Source organism: Columba livia, chromosome 2 (genome assembly GCF_036013475.1).
Source record: "Columba livia isolate bColLiv1 breed racing homer chromosome 2, bColLiv1.pat.W.v2, whole genome shotgun sequence".
In the NCBI taxonomy this organism is placed as follows: domain Eukaryota; kingdom Metazoa; phylum Chordata; class Aves; order Columbiformes; family Columbidae; genus Columba; species Columba livia.
The window spans coordinates 52,230,667-52,257,840 of NC_088603.1; the positions used below are offsets into that span (position 1 = coordinate 52,230,667).

General features: G+C 38.2%; 1 long non-coding RNA gene across 2 annotated transcripts in view; it reads right to left on the reverse strand.

Annotated features, from left to right (window-relative positions):
• The window catches only part of LOC110357128 (uncharacterized), a 301,741-nt gene that overhangs the window by 51,703 nt on the left and 222,864 nt on the right, over positions 1-27,174 (reverse strand). For both annotated transcript variants that reach the window (XR_010470184.1, XR_002410580.2), the window contains exons 10-11: positions 16,182-16,310; positions 8,020-8,173 (exon numbers count right to left, since the gene is read on the reverse strand). This is a non-coding gene — a long non-coding RNA (uncharacterized LOC110357128). The remainder of the gene's footprint in view (positions 1-8,019; positions 8,174-16,181; positions 16,311-27,174) is intronic.

Consider the following 27,174-nt stretch of genomic DNA (forward strand, 5'->3'; position numbering starts at 1 on the left):
AAAAAGGGTGGGACATTGATGGTTTGCTTTGTAAAAGTGACACCAGGATAGCATGTGTTATGGCAGAAAGTATGCTACATATTTCTTCTAAATATCCAGAGAGAGCATTTTTCTCCCCACATCACAAGATTAAATCAATGAAAAAATGTGAGAAAAATGTGTGAGGTGTGAAGCTACATCCAAATGCCTGAAACGTGCTTACAAGTCCCGTTTGTCATAATGCATGCACGCCTGCGAGGTCACTGTTTTGTAGGTGTCTACAACACATCTCTTGTAGTCATCTTCTCATCAAATCAGATGGTCAAAATAAGCAAGGAAAGCTGTCAGGCATTCACTTGTCTTCTTTTTCCTTTTCTTTCTAATAGAAGTCATACCTCTCCGCATGAATCTTTTTTTACTTATTTGTCCTTAGATGGCATCATTGGTTTTACTACCAGCCTGCTTTGTCATTATGTCCTAAAGAAGCCACACAAAGCTACTGGAATCAAGAAAACTGGTTCCTCTTTCAGAGATTATGGCCACCATCAAAGCAGGACCATGAGCCATTACAGAATGCCTGTACCTTATAAAAGGAGAAGGTTGTATGAAGTGGTGTGGGTATAAACATTTTGCCTCCTTAAAGAGCAGCAATAGATTAAATTCTGCTTACTAATACTTGTAAGAAAATAATATAAAAACCTATCTTACAGAAATGAATTATGAAAACAAGCAAATTCCTTGGAGCTTGAGTCATTCATTACCCATCACGCCATGCGACTGCATATGTGTCAAAGGCATTAGCATGTTTTCACACCTGTTCTGTGATGGTGCTCAAGATGTTCTTCAGGGCGACTTTTACTGTTATGGAAACATGTCAAAAAAACAAGCAGCCCCAAACCATTATATTGCCTTCCAAATGGTCACATTAGAGATTAAATGGGACTAAAGAGAAAGAAAAGCTCTCAGTGTTTGCAGTGTCCCTGAACCTTGGATTCCTGTGAACAGAAGAATGAGTTTATCTTTCATCGGTTTCAATAACTACATACTAGCACTGTTCACAACACCCAGATTAGTCAGATGGCAACTGTCAGGTTTCATTGCACCAGTCAGGCAGTCACTAAAATGGAGTGACACACAAAAGTGTTTTGTTCACTCTGGTTACGTCAACTCCCCATTCTGAATGAGCTACCCCTCTCTTAAATAGACAAATCATATACACACCCTGTGACACAGAAGGAGGACGAAAATATATACCAAAAGGGAAGCGACAAAAAGAATGTGTCAGAGATGACTTCAGCATGGATGTAGGAGTATAGCTGGCGGACAAAAGCGGCACGTGAGGTAAGCAAAATGCTGACAATTTGGGCCTGGAGCCAGAAAAAGCCTTGGTGGATGTATCTTTTTCAATAATGAACTCCCACCAGAGCCTACATTTTATGAGCCTGACACATCTAAATTACGTTCAGCAACATTTAAATGTTGAAATAATAGGATAAATTCAAACCAATTAGAGAGCATATGGAATATTGCCGTCCTAATGGTATGCATAAGCATCTCCTGTCAGTTTTATCAAATTAAAGACCTCAAGTGCTGGCAGTGATCAGACCCATGGTGATAAACAGGCACAGGGATATGAGCAGAGTTGCATGTGATGTTTAAGGTGGGTCTAACATAGGAGAAGGAATCTGCATTGCAGTTGGAGGCTTCTCCTTTTGTTTCAAGGCAGCAGAGAAACCAGACTGAATTCTCAGCCCAACCAAAGATCACTGTTTTGCCAGGTCGATGCCTTAGAAGGAGCACATTTTGATGTTTTCATCTACGCATTGCTATCCCAAGCCAAATGCCCCAAAGAACACCAGTTAACCTGCAAGTGACAATGAAAGGCTTTCCTTCCATTCTTCCTGCACAAAATAAAAATGATTTTAAAAAAAATCAGCTTTAAGCAGAAACAGAAATGTAAAAACTGGAGAAGGTGAAAAAGGTGTATAAAACTCTTTAAAATAAGATAAAGCAGAAACAAGGCTCCAGCATTATTATTAAAACATCGGCCTGAGGCAGACACCCAGAATGAAAAATTTTTGCCCAAATTGCTGAAGTTTGGCAAAATTACAAGTAACCGGAAAAAGGGATACACTGCCGTCTTTGTGTTTGATAATGGTAGATTTTAAATAAACCGTCACAGCTGTAGAAGTCCTTTGTACAGTTTGGTTTGTTCTACAGGGTTTTATTACTATTGGTTTGTGCATGCTAAATCAATCCAAAGCTTTTAAGACCCTTGGATGTCACCTGTGAGATTCTCAGTTTGGAGTTTCAGCCCCAAGGAATGCAGTGAACTTCAATTAGGGTAGGTCAGCCTGTAGATGCCCCGACGAGAATCTGGTATATGAAGCTGTTTTAACCAGTGGAAAATGCCCTTTCTACAGCTTTGATTTAAAATGCACTGTGCCAGTTGAAACACTTTCAGGTGTTCTTTGAGTATCTCCTGTTACTGCCTGCAAAGACACTCAGCAGCATAGAGAGGTGCTGCCCTAGGTACTGTGCCAGCATCATCTCAGCCCACAAAGCCCATTTGGTGAGAGGGTTTACCCCAGAGTAAAGGCCCTTGATCTCTAGAAATTCTTAGCTGCTGGAATACCCCCTCAAGCACCAGTAAAATATTCTGGCCCAGTTTGGTCCTGGCCTGGGGAAACTGCATACAGAGCCCCCAGCAGCATGGACTAGAAGAACATGTTCCATGGCAGGCATGTAGATATTGATAGACACCACATGTCCTTTCTTCAACAGTGGCATTTTCAGAACAGCTTGAAATACTTAGGATCTTGGTACAGATATGACACAAGACTATTTAACCGGCCTACAAATCGCTGAAAAGGCAGCCTGTAATAAGAATGCAATTCCCCTAGTAATCCTTAGTTCCCTCTTTTACAATATACTTTCCACACGTGTTCCTTCATCTCCAGCTCCCTCTTTACTTCTCAGCACTTTTAGTAAGTACATTCTCAACAAGGCAATTTAGCGCCAGAGATTTAAGTAAATGTAGGCTGGAGACTCTTGGAATTTAGGTTTTTTTTACTAGTCACACAATACTTGGCATTTTATTTTTGCTCCTGTAGGCACCTGATTAAATGATGCAGTTAGTTTTAATTTAAACCAATTAACCTAACCAATTTTTTAAAATCTCATGATTGACAGGAGCCTGGCTTTTCAACATCTATCATCACCATTGTTCTCCACTATTACCTGGGGTCAAAATGAAAATTTAAGAATACTTAGTGAAATCCATTTTTCCTGCACCCTATATGGTTCGAAAGTGTCGTAACATCTGTTTCATGTTCTGAGAAGTAACAATACAGTGTGATTAAATACTGGCCCATTTGAACCCCTGAGTGACACAAAATCCATCTTCTATTTACATATTTCATCTGGCTTCCCCACTTAGCCAAAGAAAAAGTGTACAATCAGCCATGTAACTTCCCCTCATATTGTTTTGCCAATACCTCACTCTTGTATGCAAGGCACATTTGCTCCAGGAGCAATCTCCCACTGTCTCCAAAGCCTTGCTCCTACTTACGGCAACCAAGTCTAAACACAAGGCTGAGACACAAAAATTCTGCAGGAGGCAAAGCAGTTAGACTCCTAGAATACCACTGAACTAATGCCACCAAGCCCTGCCTTTAAATACTCCTTTTCCTTACATTAGAAGGTGATGATTAAACTCCCTGATGCCTAGTCACATCACAATGTAATGCAAACAATAAAGTACTTTCTGTTCATAGCTTTAATTTCAATATGAACAAAAAGTTTGGTATAGGCTATGGGATCAGGTGACTCAACAAATAACAAGCAAAGGTTATTTCTCTTCATCAAATTGTAGTAGTGCTCTCGTAAAAAACATGATGTTGGATATTTGAGTGACCTGTCTTCTTCCTTCCTCAAGTCTTTATGTGGATTCAAGATTCTGTCTCTTACATTTAATTTTTGCATTGTTTGGAGGAATAGGACAAGGATTTCCAATCTAAAACATAGCTATCAGATAAACATGAATTAAAAAGAAAATATCTTTTGCAGCAAAATGAGGAGTGGGGACAGATGCAAAATGTGCAGATTCAGTTAAAAGACCAAAATTAATAATTATCACACTATTTCCTTTAATCTCTCTGTGTTGAAAAGCAAACAGAGCATGTTATTTTCACACATCAGAATCTGTGTTTGCTGCAGCTACCAAAACCAGTTGTTGACAGAAAAGGGGGCAAAAAAAGGTGACTTCAAAAGCATTCTTTCTTAAAGAACTGCATAAAAGTTACCAGGGCATAAAGCTGGAATAATGGCCTGCCATAAACTCTACCTTCAGACTTTCGATAGTAAAATTTGATGAGAATAATACATCTGCATCCTAAAAAAGCAAAGACCAGTCCCTTTGTTTTCACTCAGAAAAAAAGAAAACAAAACCCATAACCTAACTGTGCACGTACCTCCTGCCATGTGAAAGCGAAATTTCAGAAAATTAGGATGACTAGTATAGCTACCCAGGCAACAAAATCACTAACTTCTTTACACCTGCTGCCCAAATACAAAGACAGTAAATGAAACTTTCATCTCTTCTCCCATTCATTCAAATTTCATGGCCACTGAGCCACACACCCTGGAGTCTCACCAATCTCTATTGCTTTTTCATCAGTAAAAGCTACTCCCACAGCAATATGGTGCAAGTATGCACTTCCTCAGATATCTTTTTTTCCTCTGAGACGTCATTCTGGCAAAAGGCAAACCCAAAGAAAGTGTCACACCAGCCAGTGCTGAGCAATGGACACAGAGCCAGCCCTGAAGAGGCTGAGCAGCAGATCCACAGTCACCGCAGCTGAATTGTTGCCCCCCAGCTTAAACCAGCCTTTGCACTGGTGTTTGCAAACCCTCCTGTAATCCTGAAGGAGGCAGGACATGGGGATCTCCTGGATGCACCTATTTTTTCAACACCTTATACCAGCACAAAAAGAACTACACTGTTAGAAGCAAAGCAGCTAAAGTGAGCGTAAATATAGCAAGCTGCAGAAATGTTCTCAGGAAACAAAGCAGTCCAAAGAATCCTTCCAGACTCAAACATTTGACCCCAGAAGACTGTAGCTGCGTATTTACTTTTGCATTACTTTACCTCTCAAGCATTCGCTTAGGGTGACTGTGGTGCGAAAGGTGAGAGCAGGGTGGCCAGGGTGTCACACAACCTGGTACATGTCTGCTCCTCTGTACCCCTGAGAACAACAGGGCTTGTGCAGTGCAAGCTCATGTACAGAGCAACAGTTCTCTACCCAGAATTTGGGACAACCACGGTTGACATTCGACATGTGTGTGGGAGAGCCGAGGCATATATCTCTGAGAAAACATGCAGAAGATCCTTTGAGAAAGCCTCAGCCCAGTGAATAAAGGAGATTTAAATAACTCAGCTGGTCCCCGTTTGACTCTTCTCACTTCGAGCTGACAGCTATGCAGCTCCCCAAGGCGCTCCTCACCATGTCCCCCCTGTCAAGCACCTGAGATCTGCACTTGCCAGGGAAAAAGCCCTGGAGACCCGATCCTTCCCGAGATGGAAAGGAGCTGTGCCGCCGTGCAGCCTGCCTGCTCCACCTCCATGCGTGGGGAGGCAGGGACAGCATTTGCACCATTCTGCAAAGCTCTGTCACACACTGCTGCTACATTAAAATGTGCGATCATCAAACAGTTTGTTCAATTCCTTCTTGATTAAATTCAGCTTCATTAAACCTAAGTAATGACTCTGTTTTGTTTTAATAGCAACCATATTTCCATTCTAAGTGTCTTTCTGAATCTCTTCTTCCCCTTTTAGACCTTTCTGTGACCTCTGAGCATATTCATGTCCCATCCCTTTTATAATTTTCTTTCTCATTCTTTTTCTTTCCATGCAGGCAGCTTCCTCCCTATGAACTTTGTTGAAGCATCTCTCTGGTTCCTGCCTCTCAGTATCTCCAGGGGTCTGATTGTGCATGCAGCCCTTGAAGCTGAATCAAACAGGCACCTTTGTCCTGAGATGATGGAAACTTAGCTGCTTTGATTCCTGTTGCTATTGCGTGCAGCAGATAAAAGTGGTAATGCTTAGACAAATCAGACATTTTCCTGGTGATTGTGTAACTCTGCTGCAGTTCCATTTTTACACAAACAAGATCTTTCTGCGCAGACTACCTACATAGCCTAATTATCATTCCTTCAATACATTAATTTGCATTTAATACACAGTGTGCACACAAACAGGCTACAGTGCAAACGAGGGGGAAAGGACATAGAAATAAAAAACTAGGGGTAGCTAAAAGAGGAAGATGAAGCCAAAGTAAAAGCAGCTTCAGCTCTTCTCGCTGAGTTGACAGGCACTGAGCACAAAGGTGTGCCGGCAGTGCTGCCTGCCTAATTGTCTCAGAGATTCCCACACCCTTCCCACACACCTTGCTCCTGTAACCCGGATGAGCCTCCACAGATAGCCCGTGTGAGAAATAGCTGCTTTTAAGTAGCTGGAAGGTTTAGTATGGAAACGCATTTTCAATGAATAGATCACTGCCAGAACAGGAGAGAATATTTTAGTAAATGACAGCTAAAGGCACGGTGGAGTCCGGTGTGCTGGGTGCACAGGTCCACAGGGGTGGCAGCAGGAGAGCTCTGACCTCCTTCTCACTCATCAGCACATCTTCCCTGTCTCTTTCCCTTAGAGTCTGTCCTTGAATTCTCCTTCCATGTATGTTGATACTATGGGAGAACAGGGAAGCTTGCTTTAAAGGTACTTTAAAGGCTTTTATATAGTGACACTTGAAGCCAACAGAGCTTTCTGTTTTGGTTTGCATATTTAATCTGAAGGCGATTAATGTGGTGCTGATTGCTAGGCTGAACTGGATCAAAAAAAGTCAGAGCATAATGTACCCTATCTAATGTTTAATAATAGCTGTAGTTTTATAGTTATCATACTTCTGTTGTTTTAGACTTTTTATTCATTTCAGCAGTGATATAATCATTCTGCATTAAAACTGTTCCTATGTTACCTTGGATGACTTTTGGAAAAGCAGGAACTTTTGTAACAGTATGTCAGGCTCCAAAGCAAGGAACTGTAAAGACTTAGAGCAAATTTTGACCAGAGTCCACAGGGCTGCTACTGCGTATAATTTTCTTACACAAGAGAAATTTTGTTGTTGGCATTGTGGGTTTTATTTGTAGATGAAATAAAGAAAATCACTTTGTTTGATGAATAGTTGTAAAAGAATGAAATAATCTGCATAGAAACCAGTGGGAAGATTTCTTTTCACAAAGCTGGATCATTTGAGGGGTTGGCTTACAGCACAGTTCTGCAAACCTATATTAGCAAAGAGACAGGGAGAGCAATCTAGGGGTGGAGAGGTGTATCAACCAGTAAATCAACCAGTGAGTATGTGGGTGGGAACTTCTTAAACTCAAATTGCTCTTGATGGAAAAATGTCTTGCAGTTATCCCATAGGTGAGTATGACTGATATAGCTGAGAAGCTAAGAAGTGTAAGTCAGAATGAGGGGGATTCTAAAAATTGTTTTTCAGTCATGGCTGATCAGATAGTTTTAATCATTAGATTTCAGCTTGACACGATACCAGAGAGAACAGACCTCAAATCTGAAGAGCAAGCATTTACCTTTGAAAAGTCAATTCCTCTGTCACTAGCTCTGGCAATAGTATCACTATAATTATGAGTTTAATATCTGAAATTCGTTGATTTCATATTTGCATGCATGTATGCTAACTAAAATTAATTAATTTTAATTGCATACACCAATTACAACATCAGGCTCATTTTCCAACATATTATTCCTCGCTGATTACATATCCTCTAAGATTGCTTTAATTTTTCATTTTGTGCTTTAAAGTCAAAGAATAATATGTATTTCTAATTAAGCTCACTTACATATCTCACTGCTGATTAAATCACTATTTAATATTTTATAACACAAGCCACCTTTAATTTCCCCCACTGAGAGCAAAAGCCTTGCAAACTCTTTTCTTCCCCCACCTCGGTTTCACCGACCTTGCCATCACTGTGTTGCTACGGGCAGATTTCTTCCATCTTCACAGCAGAATGATAATGAGCCACCTTGTTGACAGACATTAATCCTTGGTGGGGTGAGCCGAGCACCTTACTGACCACAGGACCCACTCTGAAGAGATCAACCTGCCACCTGCTAGGAGAAAAGAAACAGACCTTCAGGTGAGATTTTTAGCAGGGTTTTAGGGCACCGCAACTTCTGCTGAGAGTCTCTGGAGCTGACACATTTCATACGTTTTAGGGGATCCTGGAAGTCCCTGGTTGGTACCTACCAAAGGCTGGATGCTGAGAAATTAGAAGGAAAAGGGGATTCTCCTCCTTTCTCCCAACCAGCACAACAGAGTGAAACTTGCCAGTCAGTCCTGAGTCAGGACTGCATTAATATGTCCAAAGACTTAACAGAAATTGGTAGAAAATCCTGAGGAGAAGTCCCAAAACTGCTTCTACTTGCATGTGTGTATTGCACAACTTGGGCTGTACAAGCTAAACAGTCTCATTTCTACCACGTAATTCCTGGGATATCAGAAAATAAGACGGTAAACCAGGTTAAATCCTTAACAAATTTGGCTTCTTAACAACCAAAATTAAAAACAGAAGTCCCTTCTATCTCAGAAATTGACTCAAACTTCACTAAAATTAATGGGAAACTTCTGATCATGTCCTTAGGAGCATGATTAATCCCATACACATTGTATACACTTATTTGTTGTCAGTGGGACAGATTTAGGAAGAAAAGTGATGATTTGGGCTCTGAATGAAACTGAAGCATTCCTACTGCCTGTGTTTGCATGCACAGCAATTTTTTTTTTTGGTCTAGTTATCAAAAAAGAGTAATCTTGACCTGAATTGGTTGTTAAACTATTCCTTTCCATCAGGTAACTGCTAGCATCTAATGAGTTGGCAAAGGACTCGCTGGCCCAGGTTCATCACACCTGACTCTTGGCACATCACCAAAGCACTGCATTCCTCCCATAGCCAAGGGAAGGACAGACGAGTCTCCAGAGCATGGCTCATCCCCTCTAAGCCCCGAATTGTACTCCCCACTGACTACCAAAGCTTCAGATGGTATTTACCATCTAAAAATAGTTAAGTGTGCCATTGTGATAAGTCAGTTCAGAGAAGAAAAACAATCAAATTGGAGCAGAATGCTACAACTGAAAAAGTTTCTCTCAAAACCACCAAGTCTATTGTGAGAAAAATCAGAACCAGATTACTTTGCACGCTAAGTTTCTTTCTGAATTGAACAAAAAAGGTAGATATTGGCACACAGGTTTGGTGGTACCAAAATAAGAAGTCATAGTCAAAGGAAAAATACCATGCCTGAACCCTTAAAAATTATGTTTGAGAGAAAACAGAAGATATAAGGAATAAAAACTGTGATAGATATAAAAAGATAGGGAAAACCCCAGAAAAGAAAAACAGCAGAAAGGAACAATATTTTTTAAAATACCCCTGTCTCCCATCTCTCAAAAATAATGAAGTAATTTATATTCACTTTTCTTCTCAAAACTCAATGGTTATTCAGGCTGTGCACAAGATGTAGGTAAATACTGTTGCTGTGTCCAATAGGTTTGAACAGTCTTTCCAAGGTAACAAATGCGTGCCATCTAAACTAAGAATGATGAGCCAGCGGATTTTCTCAGACTATACACAGGAAAAAGAAAAAAAAAGAAAGAAGAAGAAGAAGGGGAAGGTATCTGGTGTTTGAAGCTATATTGTAGAAACTAGCTCAAGTCTCTAGTAGAGGTCCCTCTGTAAGTTTAGTCAATTTGTCACCATCTAAATATATTGAAATTAGAAAGAGAGAGAAGCCTAAATTCAGGCATTAGCTGGTCTGTCACAGTTTATCAGCTGTGAAATGGGGCTTATATTCCTTTACTTCCTTCAGAGTAATTTCATAAGGATATATATTAAATATATATGTCATCTCAGGTGCTATAGTAGAGGAGACAACATTGCACTTAAAATGGAGAAAAATAATAGACCCAATTGCTCAAATTTTCCTTGGATTCATTTCCTTCTAGATATTAAGCAGGAGATAGATAGATAGGTATTATATTTATATGTTTATCTTTACATGTCTGGGTGAATGCAATCCATATATTTTGGCATACGATTTCTTTGAGCATATGGTTAAATTGTGTTAAATTCTTGTTTTGCTTTACCAGTAATTACAGTTTGAATGTTGCCTAGGTCAGTGTGCTATCTCAGAAGACAATATTGAGTAGGACTGGCTTAATCTGTCTTTAGTCTAAAAAACAAGCTCCTACACATAGCTAGCTGATTAGGCTGCTTCTGTTGTCAACAGAAACAGATGCTCAAGAGGACAATTTATCTTCAGTGTCTTAGAGAACTATCTTCTACAAATGCCTATTAAGAGGTCTTCTCTATTGACTACAGTAAGCCTAGAAGACATTTTTTAACAAAACACCCAAGGTTTAAATGCCAACATTAGGTAAAATGAATCCCATGCCCCTGGGAAAAAAGTGACTAGATTATCCAGAGTGTAACCTTGAGGAGACAAGAGAGAAATATTTCTGAGACAGCAACCAAGTAGGGTACAGAGACATCTGAAGATGCTTATAACTGAGTACTTCCAATGCAATGGCAATGCCCATGGCTGCATTTTTTTAATCTGAAAAATGAAATTTTTCCCAATGAATTGAAAAGACACCCTTAAAAATCATCCACCTTATTTTATAGCAGGAGACAGCAAACAGTTTGAGGGAGGCAGAAGATGGCTTTTGCTGTTTATATTTCTGTTTCATGGGTAGAATCAATACCAGAGCTGGGGACGGCATAGCTGATCCTGTGATCATATCCCACATGCACAAGCAGCTCACGGCAATAAAAGGATTTTTAATAACCAATATTGATTCACCTTTCCCTAATGTCATCAATAAGCTGGTCAACAGCCTGGAGCAATGAGCCTTATAATAGTCTACTAAGCCAAGAATAACACAACATTCATTTATTTCTTCTAACATCAAATCAGTTGCATGTAAATCCCAAAGAGATTACTTGATTTAAAGAAACAGGGGTATGATTTACATGGCAACTTCTGTTGGGGTGTTGTACCCTTATTGTGACTCAGTGTGGTGTTGGCGTTAGACACTTTTGAGCTGGCTTCACTTGCCTCTCTACCTCCACCCATCTTTGATGTCTTGTTATCTTGCCAGTCCCATGAACTAGTGTTTCAGTTTTATTTTTTCTTTCTTCTACCAGGCTATTAAAAGCAGTATATCACAGTAATTATGAAAGTTTTTTTCAGTTTGGCTGCATTGAGGATGATATACACGTGGAAAAGTATTTCAAGATAGAAACAATTTGCCTAAGAGCCTTTCTCACTATTTTATTTCTCACATTAAAATAAGTGATCATTCAGGGGAGTGGAATAGACCTACACAAGAAAGCCTGTGGACCTCTTCTAGGTGAAAACCTTACTAACAGGGGCTGGATAACACTTTGTAATTAAATGATACATAAAGATAAAGCAAGCAGAAAACATGAAAATCCTGTAGTATCTCATTTCTAAAACTATATTCAAATAAATAATAACATGACATAAGTATAATCCTGTGAACCTACCATTGTAATTGCTATTTGTTTAATTTATTAAAAAATCCAAATGTACTACTCTGGGAGGTTGAAGGGCTTTGGAGAAGAGGTTAAATGCTTCTCTTCTACATTTTAATCCCATTATAGGTTTTGCTTTCTGTCTATAAATTTATAGAAAATTAATTAACATTGTTTCCAAGCATGTGAGCATCACAAGAATATGTTTATGATTAGCTGTTGTTTTGGGTTTGGCTTGTTTGTTTTTGTTTTTTGTTTTGTTTTGTTTTGGTTTTTTGTTTGTTTGTTTGTTTTGGTTTTTTGTGTGGGTTTTTTTTTTTTATGTGTGTTTTTTGTTTGTTTGTGTTTTTTTGTTTTGTTTTGTTTGTTTTTTCCCCTCATGAAAAATTGATGCTGGGTTCAAGCCAGGAAATTTGGATAGAGATCAAGGCTCCAAATATTAACCCATTGTAAATTACATAATTATAGTTCATCCTCATAAGATAATTTGAGGACTTTGACACACTTGGATCTAGGGGAAGAAAAGCTTGCATTTTGAACTCCTCATGTCCATCTTTAATAAGGAGTTGGTTTTTTTGAGCTAGCTTTTTTCTCCATAGAGCTTCAGACATCAAAGAAGGTGACAGAGAAATGCCCGTTGCATGGAAAATGCATGGTCGTATCAATAATATATAAAAGTACTCAGCAGTATGGCATACGTGAGTCATACATACAAAGTAGCCTTTCTAGCAAGCTAAAAATAACATTCCGGCAAAATTGTGATCAGAAATGTGAACAACAGGATTGCTTTACCCTTGCTCAGGTACACAGAGCCAAAAGAAAAACCTTAACATGATCTGAGTGTCCTTTTATATTACCCTTAGGTAGCCTTTCTACCCCTCAGGAATACAAAGAATTATTCTAAGCAAAGCAGTCCAGTAAAGATGGCAACGTGGATTTCAGAAGTTGATGTCTCTCAGAAATGTCAGAGCAGATTTATTCGTTTCAGAAATGGGCTATTCACTTCCCATTTCCTCTCCCAGTAGCCATTCTAAAAAAATCACTATGCATCTGAGGCCAGCCTGGATCCTCCCTCTCTGCTACATGACCATCAGTAAATAAATAACATTTGTGCAGAACTGATTAGGTCTGTTATCATATCTTAGTAGTTCTGCTGTTGTCAACGTATATATTGAACTAGTGCAACATCACTGATTCGGATACAGTCTCTTGAGGCTATCTGATGTATCCTTTTAATTAAAACTCAATAAACATTTCTAATGATAAAGATACACAGGAAGGAGCAGAATCGAGATCTCTTCATGGAGCTGTGCCACTTCTGGAGGATGAACAAGAGTAAAACAAGCAGCAGAGACATATTTTTGCCACTGAAGTCAGCAGATAAAACTCTGAACGCACATATGGAGCAGATCTGATAAGCTAAAAGGTGACACTTTAGTACTGTCACTTTTCAGAATGGAACCAAACTTTCAAAGCATATGTCCTAAGTGGTTTTCAAGAAATATTCTGGAGTGGTTAACACATTAATTTCATACTAGAAATGTCTAGCAGATATACAGGATTACTTACGTGGTCTTACTTAAAAATATTCTGTACTTATGGTTTACCACTTAAATGAGAAAGAGAAAAAAAAAGAAATAATTACATTTTATACTCTTGCAAATGTATGGAGTCAATCCCTTCTTTAGCAGTTTTGTACAGTTTTGTCACAACTACAAAGCGTTCAAACAAAAAAGGCATCTATAAAGCTAAGTGCTCCAGTAGAAACTCACAGAAATACCAGCTAATTGTGAAAGATCCTCAGAACAGTTTGAAAATTTGAGGACCCAAAGACAAAGTTGTCCATTCTTTGCTGTCTAGTCTTACAGTTTCTATCCTTGGGATATTAAGAAGCATATTATTTTCTTCCTTTCCATTACAACAGAGTTGTCTATGTTAAAATAAAAATAATAAAAATTTCAGGATCGTGTTTTGATTTCAACCAAACCTATAACATAAGAATAGCCAAAATCAGATGAAAGGATTGTCTTGGCCATTCTCTGGCATTGGCTAGTGATGCATGAGCAGGTGAAAACAGAGCAACCAAGACATTTATGGAATTATATTTCACTGGCATAATCCCAAAACAATAACTTGTCTTTGGTCTCTCAATCTCTGGAGGCAGGATTTGAAGTCAATATACACTAATACAGCAATACTAGTGGGCAAACTGAATAAGTTACTCGATTTTGTGTCTTTTTTCTGTATTTGGAAAATTCAGAGACTGTAATGATGTCAAACATCCTCCAAAAGTGCCAAAAGCTTCCTGCCCTTGGCAAGACACCAAAACTCTTTCCTTTTCCACCATGTTTTTCTTCCAGACTTACAGAGATTTTTGTTAGCTGCCACCAGCAGGATTACTTAATTAGAAGCAAGGTTTAGTTCCCTTCACAAAAAAATAAAGATATAACCACCACAGCGGTTATTAAACAGAAGCGGTGGTGAAAATACCCAGAGGAGACATTGGAAAGATCAGAGGCAGCTAAGCCTTAAGTGATAGACATTTGATTAACTGAGTTTTCACATTGAGTTGCTCCTTTTCATTATTCCAAGAGAGGACTATTTCTACATCTCTCTCAAATGGCACTGTTGTTTCTTTTCCAAGAACACCTTTGCCCAACATCCTTCATCCTGTCTGATAAATCTTTGAGTCCCAATGCATTACTGTTTGGCACATAACCTCTAATTTAGAATGCCGTGAGCAAGTACATTTGGGTTTTGGGGTTACCACAAGCTTGACTATTTTCAGTGATTGGGTTACACAGTTATATACAGAGGTTACTTTTATCCCTTTTTCTCTCTTTGGGTTGAGAGCACCATATTTAACAGAGTTCACAAACAGGGGCAGACTCATCTGTGCTTGAGACTCTAAAACGCAACTGTAAAAATACAGAATTATAACTCAAAAGAGAAAGGAAAATTACTTAGCTTGAGCTTTCCAAAACATTCTTCCTTGGAACGCAGAAAAGACCACAGATTCTGCTTCAGAGGGGTTGTTACTGGATTTTTGGAAAAGACCTGTTTGCTTTGGATACCTTTTTCCTAATCTGTTACTATAATAGCTTACCCATTGAACTACATACAAACGCTGACGTATAACCTTTAGACTGGATATTCCCAGTTGTGACATTCACTTCCTTAAACATTTTCGAGGTCATTAACAATTCCTCCCACAAGAACCTTTTTAAAATGCAAGGAAAAAGTCAGTCAGATTTGACCTTGATGAAAACTTTGCTTGTTATTTTTTTCAGGTATCTCCATATTGCAGCTTATTATTGTACACAGTGGGTTCTGTAGAAAGATATTTGTTCTATCAAATGTAGTTTAGAGTTTCTAGACTTTTTATCTCCTTCAAAGGACAAGTTTATTTCCTGGTACATTTTTGAAAACACTCATTAAGGGGAGTTCTGTGGTGCTCAGACAGGGGCTTTTCAAACTTCAAGAAAAGAGGAAAGACTTTTTTTCACCATTTTTATCCTTTTAATAATTTAAGAAAAAGAAGGAAAGAAGCTGGGGTTTCAGATTTACGATACATCAATTGAATAATTATGTTGCATCAGATCCTACGCGTTAGTGTTGGAGCGGGGGTCCTATCATGGCATTTAGCAGGAGTAGTGCAAGTCATATTAAAACTCAGGAATTATATCTTCTTTAGAATTAATGCTCCAGGAACAGCAAGGGACAATTGAAGTCTCTTGGATTTCTTTTGGATGAGTGAGAAAACTCAGTGTCTGGCAAGAAAAGCGACACATGTCAATTGCTGGAAAAGTGGAGCATGTGAAGAGTAGCCTCACTTTTTTTTTCTTTCCTCTCTACACTATCCCACAAGCTTTATTTAATTGTAGTACTGTAGTACCTACCTCGTAGGCTCTCTTTCCCTGGAAATTATTTTATCATGGTAGCTACCACAATAAGAATCCATGAGAATCAACACCAAAAAATGTATGAAAATTAATGAACAGTGGCAAAACAAAAGGTTTTTTGTTGTCTGTTTGTTTTAAAAAACAAAAATAAGATACTGGGATGCCTTTAGTCAGGAGAGAAGAATTAAAAAAATAATTTTATATATATATATATATATATATATATATATATAAAAAAATCTGAACTTTACTAGAGTCTAAGTTCTCTTCCTCCCCATGGTCTTTGGATCAGGCTATATACAAACACCCAGAACTAGAATGTGGGATCAACTTTAAATTCAGATAGATACTTCTAAGTGTGGAGTTCCTATCTGCTTCCAGCTCACTTCATAACTGAGCATTTCTCCATTCCCAGCCCTAACATCACTCCTGAACTACCTGCTTCTTCATCTGCCCTCTATGTCTCCCTCCTCTTTGTGCCTCCCAGCATGCCTGAGATTCAGCACGTTGTACCTCCTGTCCCATTGGGTTGCAGGAGAGCCTTGTCTGCAGAGACCCTAAAAGATGTGGCCCGATAGAGATGTTTGGATACTTCGCTGCATTGCACAGGAAGAAGTTGCCCAGCCAAAATGAAGAGAGCCACCCATGCAGTTTTTTCGTACTTACCCTTTGTGCACGAAAGCGCTGCCTTTTTCTGGACTGCTCTGCTCACTGCTAGCACGATAAAATGGAAGGTAAAAGGATGAAATTTGATTTACTCTCAGAATCCATCTCTAGTTTGCATGATACACAGCTCTGAAAAAATCCAGCACATAGAGGAAGTCACAAAAAAAGAGCAAAGCCAGATTTTCACAAGAACCAAATACAGATATGAAAATTATTTACACTTCCTATTAGAGGTGCTTCACAAAGAAATGCCTGACTAAACGCAGAAACCATAATATTATAATAGACTGATGCAGCAACCCTATGAGACTTGGGGTTTGGGTCTGGTTTAGACAATTTCAAGTCATTCAGTTTTAAGGATTACTCTTTTTGCTTCAAAATGCAGAACTGGACTAGAAATCTTATGAGGGAAGTTTCTAAGTTCATGAAGCTTCTGCTGACAATCTCAACTGAAACAAAGAAAAGAAAGCTGAAGGAAAAATGCATGAGGAGAAGATGTAAAAAGAAGATTTCACAATCTGAAAAGTATATGTTTTCATGCTTTAAAAAAAAGTAATACATAAAATTCAGGGATCATACAGGTTAACTTGATCTTCCCAGGTATAGTACTACAGAGAGCCAATTTAAAAACAGATCATATTCTATTTAAAAAACCCAAATAACTATGATGAATATTGCATAACACAGTTTTAAAAGACAACACATTTCTTCAAAAGGATACTATTGAGCCATATATAATTCTGACGGGAAAACTCAGATCCTTTTCAAATTCATAAACTATCCATGAATAACAAAACAAATGAAATTCTGATAAGTCAGTGTAAGGCATTAGAAGGATCAATACCTAGTTCCTTAACACAGAAAATACCACAGCTATGATATGGAAATTATCAAAGAAACACTAGATCTGCTTAAATGTGGGATGGGGTGGGGGGTTGCAGCTGGGATGCAAATCCATAAAGAGAAAATATCACCAGCCTACTTAACATTCCAAAATCATGTCTGCTAAATGTTGTCCAACAGCTGTTCAGCCCAGTTTGTTTCTTATCAGCAGATGACACTGCCTCCTGGACCTTGTTTTATCAGATTCATCTGAAATAACATGAGGCTACTCAGGTGTCTCTGGTCCCTGAGTCAATGCCAAAGTTGAAGCAGGTTCCTGTCAGTACGGAAAGTAATACCAGAAGTTTAGAAAGTGATCCCTGAAGTTAAAGGATCGGTACCCTATGTTCACCCCCATATACACCCTGTCTCAGAGCTGTGGAGGCCTCTGCCCAAAGAAGTCAGTGGGTTTTGTTCAAATGTGGTTGGAGCAGGAGAAAAAGAAAAGAGGGAAAGAGAGAGAGAACCTCTGTACTAATTCTCCACCTGGAAAATCCTTCAACTGAAGGATTACTAAAAGCTAAGATGAATAAAATATCTTTTTTTCTTTTTCTATTTTAGCATTTGAATGAGACCCCATTAGAGCAGGTGCTGAGTGAACAGCACAACTTAGCATAACCTTGAAGAAAGAGCTTATCTTTGGTTCAGCATTTATGAATGTAGGCCAGTCCTTAATATACAGATGAAGATCTCTCATGCTTAATAAAAATTTACATGATGATTTCATTGACTTTCATGTTCACAGCATCAGTGCTTTGAAGTGGTAAACTTTTACAACAATCACTTAAGCATGGCAGGAAACAAAACAGCATCCCAAAAGAAGCCTTAAAGGTAAAAACGTAAGTGTTTTAAGAAATTCACACAAGGCCATGCTGCCTCTTGAGGGATATTTTGGTGCTTAATGCCTTAAGCAAGCTAAAGCAATCCAGGTGTTTGAGATGACTCGGGGATACAAAATCAAGGCTCTCCCACCATTCATACTTTCTGGGGAAGGTGGGCAGCACTCTCATGTGTATTTTACTGTGTGTCAGATTTAAACAGTGCTACAGAAGACCCAGCCTGACTTTAAAAATTGCCCTGACACAAACATGTCCCCTTAAAAGTGGAGGATCAGGGGTTAGTCTTGCTCTACCATCCTAATTCTTAATTCATTTCTATGTAAAATGTTATTGTTATCAACAATCAGACTGAGCATCATGATCTGAAAAGGCTGTAAACTAAAATGATTTTGTCTAAAGATTTTTTTAATGACCTAGTAAAATCAATTGCTTACCATACAGGCCAGCACTACATGATTTGGCAGAAATGTTAAACCTGAGTAAAAAAATCCCATGGAAACAAGAATCAAAGTTGTTTTGCAAGCAATGCGTTTTTCTTACTGCAGGCATATTAGCTACCCTTAGGGTTTAGAGATTTTAGTTGATTTAGAAAAGGAGAAGTAAAAAGAATAAAGAGAGAGAGAGTCACTTATGCTTTTGCCTTAAAGAACTAGATTAATGATGTGCAGTGAACAATGAAATGAAAACACTCTGTTTGGTCAAAAATCCTACTTATTAGCTAGTAGAGTTAGGCAAAAGTGTGACAGTTTTCAAGATTTCAAAGAGGATGGAGAGTGAAAATATCTATTATTTTTCATGGTGTTTTTCCTTTGTGTTGGATCAATTACATAATTTCATTTTGCTACTTTCGCATATTTCATTTCAACCTGTTGGTTTTTATTGTAACACAGTTTTAAACATTAAAGGTTTTACAGACTTCTTCCTCTCCATAGACCTGTCACCTCATTTTTAATTTTTAAAATATCAAGTGGGACACTTCAGCAACCTAGAAACATTTTTTTTTAAGTAAGAATGAAATTTTGTTATAACTGAGTTACTCTTTTGTAGAGTTGCAGCTGTTCTGTTTTGTTTTGTTTTTAAACACAAAATCTGTAGCTGAAGAATTTTAGAGGAAATCTGTAGTAGATCATGAGAAAGACACCTGTCACTGCAATAGTTTCTATCACATTGACTACATTAAAACCTTCTAAACAGGATACTGAGAGTCTATTATGCTTCATCATTGAATGCCCACTTAAACAATATTACCGCCTATCTTTTGGATCTGTTGAAGTTTTTTACACATTCAGTTGTATTACACTAAGTTTTACTTGCCCCCTCTCTTCTGTAACGTTCTTGTGAAGAGGAGAAAAAAAGCTCTTCTGACTTTATATTTTCCATGTTTGCCAGTCAAGGAAAGCAAATATTTGAACCCCATCAGTACAGCAAATATTCGTTCTGCTGTTTGTGGATATACCGCCACCTACTAGTATACCGGGTGTTTTGTGTGAGAGAGAAAGAAAAGAAAAATAAACTTCATAAAGTTACTTCACAAAGTTTAAAGCCACTCATAAGATGATTCATTCATTCTGAAGAGGAACTTAAGAGAGAACTAAAGAGAACATTGTAAATATAACCCATGTGTACACTTTCAAATAAAGAAAAATTGCATTCAGAATTTAGACTAATGATGGCTATAGGGAACAGGTTAAGAATGCATCCTGATCCATATTCTGTCTCAAACAAAATGCAGATGCCCAAGAAAGACTACAAAGCACAAGACACACATAGATGAAACACTCCTTGGATACTCTTTCAGCTTTGAGTCTTTTAAAGGTCATAATTTCTATTTTCTTCTGTTTAGCTTTTTAACTTCTACAACATAACCCCACGACATCACTCTGATTTCTAAGGATCATCTCAGAACAAGTTATTTTATATGTAAGGCTAAGATTATGTTTTCTCTGTACATCACTTTACATGTATATTGAAATTTGTCTACTATTTTCACCTAGTCACAGTCTCATAAGGCCCTCCTGCAATTCTTCCCAATAAGCTTTTTTTTTTCCCCCGCCTTGTATGCTTTAGCATAATTAGCAAAATTAATCATAACATTGTTCAATACTTTTCCTAAGTCATTTAGAGGTATAGTCAATAGCAGAGTTTCCTGCAGAACCTCAGTGGTAACTTCTCTACCACAAGCAGCAGTGACTTGCACCTAATCTGCTTTCTATCTTCTGTCAATTTCTACAGAGGGAAAAAATGTTCCCTGTTATTTCACACTTCTTAATTTCCTTTTTTTTTTTTTTTATTATTTTCTTATTTTTTGGTGATGGACCATGTCAACTACCTTTTGGAAATCCCAGTCAAGAGGGAATAGTAGCAGCTGGAGCTCCCTGCCCACATGGCTGATGATGTGAAAGTTTGTAAGGCAGATCTGCTTTCTAATTATTTTTATTTTAAGGAAAAGCCAAGTCCACAGCTCCCAAGTGAACTATGGATCTTTTTCCAGACATCACATTTACCATCTTGTAGTTCCCATGATCTCTTTTTAATGAAAGACCTTAAAAACTCCTGAAGACCAGCATCACATGTGCCACCTTCCAGGCCTCTGGTAGTTTTAGACAAGAGCCTATATGCTGCAAGCTCACAAGTTTGCTATTTTATCCCTGACTTCCACTAGCACTTTCACATCACCTCATGGTCGTGGCTTCTTGTCACTGCTTACTTTGACAATTTGTACCACAACCTCTTCTTATAGACCTTTCAATTCCAGACAACAGCCCCTGCTGCATCCCTGACCAAGATGGGTTTGTCTCTGAGCTGTCTGCCTCCATGCACACTAAAGGTGAACACATTTTGCAGCTTCCTCATGCCTTTCAAAGATGGTTTCCTAGGGATCTACGTAAACTGGAGAAGCTCCCACTGAAATCAGTGAATCCTTATATAAAGCTGTGTACCTACACACCAAGACCCTGTTTGGCCTCCAGAATTGTGGGCTTTGCTGCTCACAAGATTTGTAGGATTGCTGAACTGCATGAGGGTTTGTGTTCACATAGACCACACCTTGCCTTCCACAACATCAGTTCCATTTGTTTCGTGTGTAAATAGGACGTAAATTAAAAGTAGCTGCATGTGGAGAAAAGGGCATAGGAAAGGAGACAAAGAGGCAAAATCACCAATATTGTGTAACTGCAGGTATTTTTAGCTGCTATACAGATATCCAAATCCCTTTTGAAACTTTCTGAGTGCTTGACCTCCCTGACTCGTGGTGCCAATGAATTCCACAGATCACTTCTTGAATAATGTGACTGATAGCCAGAAGTGTTACTAAGCAGAATATTACCATCAGCTATAATTCAATAGGTTCAATACTGCTGTTTAACCATTAACAATATCTCTATTTCTATAGTATAGGTATGTGGCAGCAACATTTCTCTGAAGCAAGGCTAAAATATAAAGGACAGACTTTTGAACATGACTTCTTAGAATATTTAGCTGGAAATCCCTGTTTCCTTACAGCGCCTGAGGATCTCAGCACTGCTTTTTACTTTCCTTTTTTTTTTCCCCTAAATCTGACTTTACCTTCCCACAGTTGATACTTTTCATCCTAGTTTTACTCATTCTGCTATTTTACAAGCTTTTCACAAAGCTTGCTTTCAGTCAATTATCAACTGACTTGCTACACCTTAGTGGAGAAGTCACTGCAGGGCAAATTCCACCAAAATTTTAAAAAAATGGACACATACAACTCTAAAGGAATGAACACAGTCTCTAAAGAAAAGGACCATTTGAGGCATACTTTTGTCAAGACCAGAATCTGACCAAGCCGATACTACAATATAGGTACGGCTCTTATCTTATGACTTTTAATACAGAAATAAGCACATGAATTAATTTACTTGATCATACTGCTTCAATCTAAGGATACCTGCAATAATTTACATAATTCCTATCTCTTCTCTTTCTGTAGGCAATTTAGGACAATGTGTAATGCTTTTAATCAGTCTTTTATTAGTATCCTAAAAATGAAATCTTCCAAAAACAGGTTGTGAAGCAATATAAGCTCATGTACAATTAGCTCAGTTTAAAAATGTTTTCTCCTAATGGGATTATGTTCTGTAAATGATCTTGTTGCTATGGCAACTACCACAAAAACCGCACCATGTTTTCGGTTCAATAGCAACTATTGCACCTGTGTACCAGCTTTTCATTCTGCGGTTTATGTTTTCGCTCTTCAGACTTTAGTGTGCAAAAGCAAAAACTGTGACCTAGAAAAGTTCAGGCATTGTTTCAGCTACACTTGCAGGTGGTATTGTTAAAAGTACTTTTTCCAAATACTTCCTTGGAATTAAGTTCAAATAATCTTTATTCATCAAGTTGAAAAAAATCTGCTGGCAGGAGGAGCGTGTGCATGTATCTGCAGGGGAAGTAGAAAAGCATACTGCTTAATTTTCATGACATCCTAGCAAAATGAGTAGATAAATTGCACAATGATAAAAATTATCTTGCTGTTTCAAAGAAAGCAGAAGCAGACAGTAGGAGGCTGTGACCAGTGACAGCAATAGCCAGCAATGAACCATTCTGAGTGGTAACGTACCTATCTTTAAAAAATAATAAATAAATAAATTAAAAGCCTCTTTCAGGCTTCCCCTTTCCACTTAAGCCAAGGAGGCATCAAAGAATATGGTATCATTTCCTTGTCTTATATTCTCTTGAGAGCTTATGCTAGAAAGGCACAAGGGAATGAGGAATTATTTTTAAGAGTATTCAAAATATGATGAGATAAAAGTAGCTCCTTTTTACTTGTAAATGTGTTGCTGAGTTGCATTTGGAGTCAGATACACCAACTTAAGTGACAGAAGTTAATGTCAAGCTCAAGAGGGAAACGAGGGTGAGCAAAAAACACAAGTTACATGGTTAAAGTCAAATTTACCACTAGAAAAGATAATGTAGAAAACCCCAGAAACCCCTAAAGTCCATTTCTTCACCCAACCTTTTCACTATACCCTCTCTGAAAAGTAAAAAACAACAAACAACTTCCATTTCCTCCTGAAAGAAGAGAAGATGCTGCATTTATAATTTTGGGGGGCAGTCAGACACAACAATAATGGATGCCAAGATTGAACACAGATAAGATTAGGTTCTGTTCCTCCAGCACCAACCATTATAATTTCTGTCTTATCGAAAGCTTATCATTCAAATACTGTCTCAACACAAAAACTATGTCCTTTGCTTTTGCAGAGAAGCAGACATAAATCAGCATGCTATTTGCCAACTGAAGACACTAAACAAGGTGTACAGCAACTTCTTCAAAAAGCATCTTCTGTAAACAAGGACAAAAATAGAGTCTGATGGTAGTATGAAAAGGAAGGCTTTGCTGGGCAAAGGAGGATGACTAGCTTATTCAGAGAAGAATAGGGAAAAAGCCATTATCAGATCTTCCCCCGTGGAATGCTGCATCATCCACTGTATCGGAGAGAACTGATGGATACCATACAGTTAAAAGGCACATTTTATCTCTGAGTGTTGAGAGCCTGAAAGTAAAAGCCTGTTACCAATGTGACCTCTCAGCAGTAGTCACACTGAACACAATTTCTTCATCCAGAAGATACTCCTTCCCCCATCTCCACTGTGACCACTGAAGCACCAGCAGCGCAGGGATGGAGCCCTTTCAAACAGGCAGTTAGGAAAGCAATGTAAGGAGTCTCTCACTATACCTGTTCCATGCTTCTTTCCCTGAGCTGGGTCACATAACAAGGTTTTTTTTGTTCTCAGTTTCTTCAGTGAATAGATCCAAAGGCTGGAAAGGTTCACTATGAAATAAATAATTTTATATAAGTGCTATCAGGGATGCCTGAACCGCACAGCTCTTTGGTATCAGTATTTCTTGCATCAAGCTGTTATTATTTCGGTGTTACTACCTTCATATTATTTTAAATCAGTGTTTAGAAAATGTGAAACATCTTCAGTTTATAACAATGGATTTTGATTGAACACTGATGTTCAGTTCTCAGCTCTACCCCAGACTTCCTTTGTCATTTGGAGGACTTCACCCATCTGTGTAGCTGCATCCTCTCCTGCCTGAGCTACAAGCTTTTCTGTGTACCAGTGTTTCTGGTTTACATGGCATAATAAAATCCTTGGCACACATGGGACCTCCACATACTACTAATATAAATATTAACCAGTATGTCTGGATTTTTAGGAGGTGTTCCCAGCGTCATAGGGCTAATTTGTTCTTCTGTATGAAGAGGTACAAACAACAGCCATCCTTCCCTTTCTTTTTTATCATTCAGATTCTGCTGCTCTGCTGCACAGAGTATATTCCCTTTTTTATGACCATAAACAAACTGTTTTCACCACTTTTCCTCAAGCAGCAAGCCACAGGGCCAAAGTCCCTCAACTTGAATACAGAGAATGAAGCCCTACCACCAAAAAAAAAAAAAAAAAGCGGGGATAAAAACCATAGGTACATGAATAACTACTTTTTGGTTCACTTCTGTTCTTGTAAAGTTGATGCAAAAGGCGCTTCCTTTTACCTCTAATATTATCTATTTTTTCTCACTGTATGTGAGAAGTTAAACAAGGAATGGTCCTAAACTAAACTCTGAGACTTGAATAACATGAGCTTTTCATAGTTTTTTATCTGCTGGCTGATGACAAGTGGTAAATTGTTTAAAAAGTATAATTATTATTAAATGACAGTTATATTGTATGCAGGTAGCCACCCAGTTTGGCATACTAGTCAGATGCAGGCAAAATTATCAAATGACACTGTAAGGAAGCAAACAGTTTTTCTCATAAAACTTGAATCCTATTGATTATTCTGCACTTAGGTACACTAATTTAGAATAATGGCATGAGACAGCAAAGTATTCAGACACACTATCCACTGATATATGAGCAATGGTCATTATCTCTACAGTGACATTCATTAAGACAGACAGAAAATTATTTGTTGCCAGGGATTATTGCTCAGTCATTTCCAGGGTTTTCAGACAACAGCAAATGGGGGACATTTTCTGGCTGTCAACTTTTGCCCAAGAAATGAAAGAGAAAAAAAAAAAAAGAAGACGAAGAGAAGTTCAGGAAGAAGTGAAACACTACATGCTGGGGTCATTAAGTTTTCATTCTGTGCATTAAACATTAATGAATAAACTAGAATGTAAACAGTAATGAATAGAAGAAAAATTGTTTTGTTTTGTTTTAGCAAATTTTATTTAATACTCAGACAGGACATTCTGTTTCTGAAATATTTAATTTAGAGGTTCTTGATAGTCTCTGAGGCTATTGAATACCAAATGCTAATTAGATCATAAGACTTAACTAGCTGGACTGAAATGCCAAGAAAAATAAAGGTTATTTAATCATCAAAGCAATAACAGTTACACTCTGAAGAGAGTTCTTGTATACTTTGCTCAAGCTAAATCAAACTGCAGTGATTCTTGAACACAATATACTGCAGAATCAATATTCAGAGTTATGCAAGTATCAGAAAACCAAGACTTTACCCCAGGCATTTCCCAGGACACATGAGAAAACTCTCAGCTATCGCTCAGTCCTGACCCACTCTCAATTTTCATACGTGTTAAAGAAGAGAAACTGGACTTTAAATCTCTCCATGGCAGAGACGGTTGTCCAGTGTCCCACAGCCAGCACTGTCACTACTATCTCCCAGCAACCTGTCTGCAGCCCACTTGTGACCGGGAGCTGGACAGTCCCCTGCTCATATGGAAAGGCTGTCCTTGGAAATAAATTACTTATGGCTCAGCACAATTGAATCTGTTTCTGAGGTTAATCCATAATGACACAAATGGCCATTTTTGCCTGTGAACTCTCTATGTTAAGCAAGTGCTGACCTTCCTGGGAGAAGTGAATCCTGCTGACTCACTGGTGTGAGCAAGTTATTGGAATGAAGATTGGGAATGACCCTGAAAAATGAAAGCCTAGGCAGAATGGCCCTCAAGGATGCAAACTCAGGGACATATCCGGAGGCAGAATTTGGTTCATATTATTAATAAATTCTTTTGGAAGTGAAGACTCCATAATAAAAAATTGGTTCTGACACTCTGTAAAACATGCTGGCTATATTAAGAGCAGTCTGAAAAAACTCCCAGGTCTATAAGCCAATAGCACCTATCTGAAAGACACTAATAAATCAAAATTAGCACAGAAAGTAATTATATCATTTGGGGGCTGCAGGAAACCAAAGAAGATAGTGTAGGAGAGAGAGAAACAGGCTTCAGAAGAAAAGTTCAGTATCAGCCTTACAAGTTCTGCAGAGACCTCTTTTTGATAAGCTCTTCATCCAGTTTGCTCTGAATTAAAATTATTTGGTCATTATTTTTAAATGAAGTTCTTTCAGAGAAAAGGCATTTTCGTTTCCCAGTCATGAAAAAAACCCAAAAAATTAACTACTAAGATGTGCCAAGACAGAGTCAACCTCTGTAAAACATTTCTTCCACAGGAACTACATCATGTGCAATCTGATCAGATTCTGACATCACTGTAGACTGTTGTAATTGACCCAAACTGTATGCTCTCTTAATTGCATAAAAGCAAGCAGAAAATGAAAATAATGTTTCCATGTGTATTTTCATTTCAGAAGCCCTACAATGTACGAAAAGTGTTCTCTAGAGAAAGACCAACACACTGTGACATTTTGTGCCCTGGGACCTTCCTTTCTTATATCAGACCAACTCTAAACTCCTCTTTCAAGACAAAGTGGCCATCACCTTGATTAAACTAAAATGAAAATATAAAACCCTGAAATTCTAAAAAATTTTTAAAAATGTTCTCATAGTGCCTTAGAAAAATCCTGAAGAATTTATCTGGTTTGTAATAAAAACCACAGGCAAACGTAGACATACACCTGAGCTCTGCTTCTCCAGTGTCCAACTGGAAGTCTGAACTTCAGAGTCCATCAACAAATCTAAACATTAGGCTGCTGACAATTCTGCGACTGATCCATTTTAGTCTCTTTTGATGGAGATCCTTTGACTCTGTAGAAAACATTGAATATTTTTACCCAGTGGAAGAGATTATTCCACAGTCCAGCACTCGTGGCTCTAGTCTGGAAGGCAGAAAAGTGTTTCTAATCACCTATCCCAATTACAGCATAGCTCCTTACATGAAGTAGAAAAGCATGTGGCCTATTCTGTATATACCTATGGCCTCTCCTTTCCCATCTACCCCATTCAGTCACGACTTTCCCATCTCCTTACTGTAATCTGAAAGAAACTCCTTACAAACAACTGTAAGGACATGCCTATATGAAAAAAGAGTAAATC